Source organism: Puntigrus tetrazona, chromosome 16, assembly GCF_018831695.1.
Source record: "Puntigrus tetrazona isolate hp1 chromosome 16, ASM1883169v1, whole genome shotgun sequence".
NCBI classification, from domain to species: domain Eukaryota; kingdom Metazoa; phylum Chordata; class Actinopteri; order Cypriniformes; family Cyprinidae; genus Puntigrus; species Puntigrus tetrazona.
Window position 1 is genome coordinate 6,150,812 of NC_056714.1, and position 9,339 is coordinate 6,160,150.

Genomic DNA, 9,339 nt, shown 5'->3' on the forward strand with positions numbered 1-9,339 from the left:
TCAGAAATAAACTTCTCAAAACTATTCTTGTCTCTTCATATTATACTCATTTATGAACATCATAACAGCAGTTTCAAAAAGTTGTGATTGCTTTGGTCCATTCATACAAGCGATTATGTCGTTTTTACACTAGATTTTCATTTGCTAATATAATGTATTAAGTGTTAGTCCCTAAAACATCTCAGTAGTTCAGTGAATAATATGCATTAAATGCACAATGAGGCGATCAGTCCACATGAAGAACACGTTCAACTTTAGTGCTTTGTATTTCAGGAACAAATAAACTCATCCCCTTCATTTTATTTTATTAAATCATCCTTAATATTTGCAAAGAAGCACAGTGCACTCAGAAAGTATTCAGACACCCTTGACTTTTTCAGTTTGTTGCAGCCTGATACTACGACTGTTTGAGTTAATTTCCTCGTATTAATCTACACCCCGCACCTCGTGACGCTGACGTGAAGACAGAACTTCAGGAACATCTGTGCATTTATTAAAAAGAAACAACTGAAGTATGGTAAGTATTCAACACTTCAGATTTAGCTCAAGTGCCTCCCGTTTCTTCTGATCATTGCTTTGATGTCTGGACCGCAATAAAAATTCAATTGAAATATTACAAAGAATGCAGCGACATAAAGACCATGTTTGAGAAACTGAAGTAATGAAACGGTGAGATTGAATGGGAGACATATCCTCTGTATTTCATCTGTTTATAACACAAAGTAAGAGATGAATAATCTGCTTCCTGACTCCTTTCTCCATCTTTAGAGGTGAAGAGACAAAGACAGGTAACATCCTAGTTTACGTCAACCACGTTCTGTTTAACAAAGCTCAAAAACCTGAAGAATTTATAATACAACCAGTTAACATTTTACATGACAAAATCACGGTTTTTCTGCAAAGGACATTTAAAATCTTTAAATTAAAATAAACTTGCACAGAAAAAACCCGGAAGCACATGCACACAGCAGCCTGAGGTTTTAAGCAAGGACTGAAACTGAACTATTCTTTATAAGATCACTGCTCTTTCTTCAGCCTTAAAATCCTTCCAGCTCCAGATTTACTTCTCCTTCTAGAGAAGAGACAAAGACATACAATAATCAAACAAACAGTTATACATCAAAACCAAAGATGAATGAAACGTAAAAGTTTACCTTATCCTTTAAATCTATGTCGCTGGAGTCTATGAGAAAACAAAAATATAAATAAAACCCAATTATAAACATAATTTTAGTCCATATGTGAAGCTGGACCTCAAAACCAGTAAATGTAAAGGTAAAATGTGTGTTAAATAAATCAGCTTTCTATTGATCTATGGTTTGATGGACAGGACAATATGTGACTGAGATACTATTCTGATAAATGTAAAAAATTAAAATTTAAGAAAATCGCCTTTAAAGTTGTCCAAATTAAGTTTTAGAAATGCATATTATTAATTAAAAGTTAAGTTTAGTTATATTTACATTAGGACATTTACAGAATATATTCATAGAACATGATCTTTACTGAATATCCTCATGATTTTTGGCTTTAAAGAAAATTCATTCATTTTGATCCGTACAGTGTATTTTTGGTTATAATCTACTCCAGCGACTTAAGACTGGATTTGTGCTCGAGGTCACGACATACACTGCAATACAATACTTCTTACTTCAGAACAAACTTTTCTAATGCATTAAAACCAGGAAAAAATCTGCTAGCGATGAGAAAGAAGCGACTCACCCGGACGAGCTGAACGTCCAGGGAAAGCTTTATCATGCCGTAAAGAGCGAGTGCAAGCACAGCGACCATCGCCATCGAGTCCTCCGAGCAGAAGGAGCGCTGACCCTGAACATAAACCACACGTCGGGCCGAGACCCTGAGAGACAGGAGCGCTCTTTCAGATAAGAGCGTCACCACCGATGACACTGGCGCGCGGCAGCTCGCGCGTGTTCCTCCCCGTGTTTGGACACGCATGACGCGACTCCTCCTCGACCGAGCCCCAGCTTCCCGAGTCCAGCTCAGGCGACTGCTCTGACTGAAGGTGCCGTCCGGACGCCTGCCTGTGCCCGTCCACGCTGCCCTGACCCAGAGAGCGGGGCGTCCGTCCACCGCCCTGAACTCCCAGCTCAGCTCCAGAGAGTGAGAGCAAACCCAGAGCGCCTCGCACTGAACCGGCAGCACCTGACCAGGAACCAGCAGAGGAAGAGAGGAGGCGGGTAGACGGCCAGAGGCGGAGGCTCTGAGGGAAACACGCCGGGTTACTCTGCTGACTCACGCCGCTGCCGCGGCATCATTATGAACTCACGCCGTCGTCATCTCACCCACTATCTCCAGCTCCACGGCCACCTGAGCCAGCAGGTGAGGGAGATACACCGAGCAGATGTAGGTTCCCGAAAGTGCCTCACTTGAGCTTCCTCCAGAACCAGCGATCGTTTCCTGTCTCTCGTAGAGGCCTGGGACGTCCAGGTCGGCTCCGGTCTCTGGACGTCCTCCGCGGCCGGTCGTTCTTGCCGTCGTAAGCGAGGACCAGCCGTCCTTCACCTCTGAACTGGTAGCGCCACTCGATGGAGAATCCAGAACCGTGAAGCGGAGAAGACGGATCCACCCAGAACCCACAGTCCAGCAGAACCGGCTCTCCCAGTCTAGAGCGGACCGCCGAGTCTGACTGGAGACGCTGAGGAGCACTGAAAGAGAGAGGTAAGAAAAGACAGTGCTCAGCTCAGACGGGTCGAGACTCCAATGATAAAATACATCCATTGGAAATTGTATTGCAATGCAAAGCGTTTTGTTTTTTTTTAAATACAAATAAAATATGAAGTCGCTTCATTAGACATATAGACGCAAAATCTAATTGGAATACAAATCAATTTAAAAAATACAAATACATATTAACCTGGTTTCCACAGACAGGTTTATAATGAAACAATAGTTCAAATAAGTACATTTTATTAATGTGCTTTATTAAAAACATTACAGGTGTTACGCCTTGTCTGTATATTTATAACTAATACTACCAACAATACTACTACCACTAATAATGATGATAAATTATATGCATCTATTAGAATTTTTATATAACCTATTGCATCCATATAAAGTATTTCATATCATATGCAGTTTTGCAATATATTAATACAATTGTTATGAAATACACAAGAAACATGCTCTACCTTCTGGCTCTCAAACAACAATTATTATAATTTATTGTATAATATGTTATGCAAATATATCCACTATATTATTGTGTGTGTTTATATATAGGCTATTTATTATTATTATTATTATTATTATTATTAGAAATGTGGGCTCTTTACCTCGCGACTCTTTTGGCTTAGAAGCGCTCTCATGATGTTGGACAGCGTCAGCTGTCGGTCAAAACCTTGTGCTGCCACGAGAACCAATCGGCTTGCAGATAGACCCGGGCTCTGGGCGGAGTCAGTGAGCCGACGCCCACCTGACCATAGAGGCGTGAGGCATGAGAGGTTAACCTCACACTTGGGTTTGTTCACAGAGCCTTTGGGAGGATTCAGAGCAGCACTGCAGAACGAGCCAGCGGCGTCTGGAGAGGACCAGCATTCAAGATCAGCTCTGAACTAATGAGTGCATTTAAATACAGTATTTGGTCATGTTTTAGAATGGTGTATCATAAAATATCATATAATAACCATAAGCATTACAGAATGCATTGCACAGCATTTATTTAAAGCACAAATTATGCAAATCCTCACTGATTTAAGGTCAGTGACCTACTGAACACAGCTTATAGAGTTCTACAGATAGACACAGTTTTCTTTATGATCACTGACCAGTCACATAATAAATCCTGGATGGACTGATGTCTGCAGGAGGCTGGAAGTTTAGATATGATGTCTTCACTGAAGGCTTCAGTTGTGATGAACAGGAGAGACTTCTCTTGACTCAGAGGAGCTGAGAAACCTCCTCCATGACCCGGCTTCTCCTGAACAAACCAGCACTCCAGAACCGGACACACAGAACCGGAAGCTGAAAGATAACAGACGTGAGAATGAGAAACGCGCGCAGCTTCATGTTGAAGAAGAAAGTGGCGTCGATTAGCAAAACTTACCAGAACAAAACAACGCAAAAAAAGCGACGATAGATAAAGCTTGTATATGGTCGAAATCTCAGACATCGTTGCTCTGTTTATTAAAACGATGTCTCTGAGTGTAGGTGTTCTGTTCTGCTGTTAAAGATCTGTCGGGTTTCCCCCAAAACATCGCTTCACTTTACTTTCGGTTTAACCGAGCGCTTAGAGCGCATGCGCACCAGCTGCTGTTTCAGACTAATCTATATAACACAAATCATTATCAAAGACATCATCAAACAGTCTCGTGACCTCTGTGATTAAACACTAAACGACCTAAAAAGTGATATATTTCTCTAAAACATGCGATTTTAAGTCGCTCTAGCAGCTGTTAGCCTCCACTAGGCGGCGCTATAAGACAACAGTTGCTTTCTAAACGGTGTCTACAGGCCTGCTGTTCAGTGTTTTATTTTGCCTCGATATCACGTGGTTTCTCTGAACAGAGTGCAGTTTGAGACAGGGAAATACCATCTCTTATTTTCTTTTGTAGCGTGGTAACAACAGATTATCAAACTTGTTCTGTTTATAACAACATTCTTAGTACTTCTCAAAGGGCAGGCTTTAAATATAACTCATTTGAAGTTTTGGTGCTGCATATAACATTATCTACAGAATCATGTGCTAGTGATAAATCCTCTGTCATGTTTGTACTGGCTACTGCATGCAGGCCACCAGGACACAGCACAGATTTCATTAAAAGAATTTGCTGATTTTCAGTTATTACTGGCGCAGATAATTGTTGGCGATTTTAATATCCATGTTGATAATGTAAAAGATGCATTAGGATCAGCTTTCTAAGACATTCTGAACTCTGTTGGGGTTAGACAACGCGTCTCTGGACCTACTCATTGTCGAAATCATACTCTAGATCAGTGGTTCCCAACCTTTTTCTTGTTTGAGGCACCCTTGAAGAAACCTTTCAAAAGTTCGGCACCCTTATAAGGAAATAGATATTTAAAATCTCCGTAGCTTTTTATTATTATTTATTTATTTGTTTCATTTCGAGAGTTTGCATGCAACAACACCTTATACCTAGTCCTAGATGATATGAGAATACTGTTTACACTGATTCTGCCTTAATAAAAAAAAAAAATTTGTTGAAATTTTGGCGGCACCCTCAAAAGATCTCACGGCACCCCTTAGTGCATGGCACACCTGATTTAGGAACCACTGCTCTAGATCTAATACTGTCACATGGAATAGATGTTAAAATGGTTGAAGTACTGCAGCAAAGTGATGACATTTCAGATCACTATCTAGTCTTGTGTGAACTCTGTATAGTTAAACCTGTAAACTCTGCACCTTATTACAAGTATGGTAGAACCATCACTTCCACCACAAAAAGAAAGCTTTCTAAGTAATCTTCTCCTGACTTATCTCAATTCCTTAGCACATCAATCTGACCTTAAAAACTTGATGATATAACAGAAACTATGCACTGTCTTTTTCTAGCACTTTAGATACAGTTGCTCCTTTGCACTTAAAAAGATAAAAAACAATCAATCTGACTCCATGGTATAATGACATCACGCACCCCTAAAGAGAGCAGCCGGAGAAAATGGGCGCAGGTGGAGAAAAACCAAATTAGAAGTATTTACGTATTGCCTGGCGGGAGAGTATGCTGTCATACAGAAAAGCATTAAAAATAGCAAGATCTGATTATTTTTCATCCCTTTTAGAAGAAAACAAACACAACCCCGGTATTTATTCAGTACAGTGACTAAATTAACAAAAAATAAAGCATCAACAGGTGCTAATATGCCCCAAGAGTATAGCTGCAATGAGTTCATGAATTTCTTTACTTCTAAGATTGATACCATCAGAGATAAAATTGTAATTATGCGGCCGTCAACTACAGTTTCACATCAGATAATGAGCTTTAGATCCCCTAAGGAAAAATTACACTCTTTCTCTATTATAGAGCAAAGAAGACTTGTACAAACTTGTTAAATCATCTAAAACCAGCAACATGTATCCGTATTCCATCTAAACTATTAAAGATTTGCTTCAGAAGTCGTCCTATTTTGAACATTATTATAGTTATATAGTTATAGTTATTATAGTTAAGCCTCTTATTAAGAAACCACATCTTGATCCCAAAGACTAAGTAAATTACAGACCAATCTCTAATCTCCCTTTTCTGTCAAAGATGCTAGAAAGGTAGTATCCTCACAACTGTATTCCTTTTTAGGAAAAAATGGTGTCTGTGAGGATTTCCAATCAGGTTTTTAGACCATATCATAGTACTGAGACTGCTCTCATTAGAGTTACTAACTGACCTGCTTCTATCATCTGATCGTGGTTTATCTCTCGTTATTAGTGCTATTAGATCTTAGCGCGGCATTCGATACTATCGATCACAACATTCTCTTGGATAGACTAGAAAACTATGTTTGGCATTAGAGGAAGCGCCTTAGCATGGTTTAAATCATATCTATCTGACCGCTATCAGTTTGTGGCATTAAATGAGGAGGTATCATATCGATCAAAAGTGAAATATGGAGTTCCTCAAGGCTCAGTGCTAGGACCGTTACTTTCAACCTTTACATGTTACCTCTGGGAGACATTATCAGGAGACATGGTGTTAGCTTTCCTGCTATTGTCACAAACACACCCACCAGATCCGTCTTCCCACGCCAATCACCGCTTATCATCTCCGAATTCTAGCCACCTGTTCACCACACCTGTTATCAATTAACTCACCTCCATATATACTCCGGAAACCCAGTCTTTCCTCGGCTGGGATTGAAGTTACGTTCTCGTGCTTCTGTCCGCTCTCTGAACTCGTTCTGCCTGTATTTACCCCTGCTGATACGGACTACCGCATTTGAGTTTTTGTTTTGAGCTGATGTATGCGTATCTCATCCGCCATTCTTAAGTTTCATTAAAGACGTTGCCAGTATTCGCCTGCCTGCCTGCCTCCTCTCCTCAGACCGTGACAGCTATGCTGATGATACTCAGCTCTATATTTCAGCGATTATATTTAGGGATTTAACGTTGAATTGATTACAGAGACCGTCTCTGCATTTAATAACAAATTGTTCACTCTCGTCATTATACTCTTCTACTTTATACTGTACAGTGCTTTGATGCAACCTGTATTTATTAAAGCGCTATATAAATAAAAATGATTGATTGATTTTGAGCGCCCTTTTTGTACTTGTTTTTTTCCTAGTGAGAGTTGGCTAGTTACGGCGCCGCACGCGCTTGCTCAGTTTGCTTTTCACATTTTTCTTTGGTTAGTTTACAGGGTTATTGGGTAACTTGGTTTGGGGTTTTGTTATATTTATTTCTTTACTTTGCACTTCTCTTAGTTCCACCCCTCCCCCCACCCCCCTCTTTTCTACATTTGTAAATATAGTTCACACTGTTTATTAGTGGCTTATAATAAACCACTAAAACGGACTTTGTCTTTGTACCTAGTCATTCTTACAACACCGCCCCAGCATTAATTTTAATAAATGTTGCGTACTCAACTCTAGACCTTTTTAAAGTTCGTAACACACGCACACATACATTTAAGTGTGTGGATCAGCACTGGTAAAAAGTATGGCGCAGTTTATGGTCACGTTATTGCACTTCTTTATATTGTAATATCAAATACTTTTGTATGTTATAGGTAAAATGTTGGTCCAGATCAAGCAAAAAATATAAACATGATAATTTGCCTATTTTTTTATTTCTGATCGTTGCTTGAACAAAGAGAACACATCTGCAAAACAGAGTTAGATCAAAGCTTTTTATCTGAGTCTCCTTTAAGCAACTGTTCTAGAAATTAATCTTATGAACTACAAGTTGGTCTAAAGTGATGAAGCAGAACATACACATACATAGAATGTTTAAAATGCTCTCTGCAACAAAGTGTTTTATTTTAAGTTTTGCATTAATTAATTCATTAATGCAAATTTCGTCTCCAGTCTACGACCAGGAAACTTTTACACATTCTTTTACCGATTCATCTCCTGCCATCACCACCAGAGGGACTGTAGTCAGTGCATGTGATGCTGCTGAAAGACTTTTTATATTGTGAATACTGTGTTCTGTCACAATCACCTTTTATAACATTGTTTCACTGTGACAGAACATTATGTTGTGTCTAGTATTCAATGTTCCCTTAACGATTCTACATCACCTTGGATAAACATCTCATTCCATGCCAGACAAACCTTTCCCTCTGAACAAACGTCTTCCTTGATGAAGTTTAAGACACATTTTATTCAATTTGTACTGCTATGCTAGTGCACTTGTGATGTTTTACACATTGCTGCAGACAACATTAATGTAGGAAAAAAGGAAGCATTAGAGATTTGAGAGCCAGAGTTTTGCAGATTAAAGTTTTGGATATATACCTTTTATAATGTTTTCATTTGACTTCAAATTGTACTGCAAGTGATAATTAAAAATAAACTATTGTAACCACCTAAAACATGCAAAACATGTTATTTCAACACTTTTTTTTTTATATTAAGTCATATTAGGAACTTTGGCATAGTGTTAAATTAAAAAAAAATGTTAAAAAATCAAGTGAAGTTAATTTAACACTACTTTTTGCTGTGTAGCAGTGTTCATTTAACACCATGGATGTATCTTTTTGTTATGCACAAAGCTTGCAGTCAAAAATAAGATCATTCAACAGTCTATTACATTTCCATGTTGAATTAGCTTAAATATATAAGTACACTGGAAATTAATACCAAGTTAAATGAACATAACAGTTTGATTACATTAAATAAAGGGCTAAATTGTAACTTGCACACTTTCCTAATCTGCATACATCTCGTGGTGATCACTGGTGATTGGTTCTGCGCATAGATGTTGCTCATTATTGCTATATTTAGGATGTAAACATACCCACACTTATTATGCCACTGGAGAAGTTTCTTATCACGGATCCCTGCATGATCTCTGGTCATATTAGAAAAGAAAAATGATCAACATATCAGGCTGCTTTTAAAGTTTTTCACATGAATACCAAATTAAAACATCGTGGAGTATTTATTTATAATTATTTATAAATAATTTTATCTTATCTCTAATTTATTTTATATTAAGCCAATACAAGTTTTAATACCCAGGGTTCCCTTTAAAAAAGCGGTTTAATTCAGTGAAGAACACAAATAACTAATATAAGCTAGTATCAGTCAATATCAGTTAACTGATATAAACCCCAGATAGTAAGAATTTTGTCTGGCCCACCTTGCCACAATTTCTGGCCCAGTTGTGGCTGAGTCCTAGGCTAAAACTTGTCCACACAC

The 9,339-nt window shown here is 38.5% G+C and overlaps 1 pseudogene; it reads right to left on the reverse strand.

Moving 5' to 3' along the window:
- Positions 1 to 1,647: 1,647 nt before the first annotated feature.
- On the reverse strand, positions 1,648 to 8,907 carry LOC122360789 (annotated as a pseudogene).
- Positions 8,908 to 9,339: the final 432 nt, after the last annotated feature.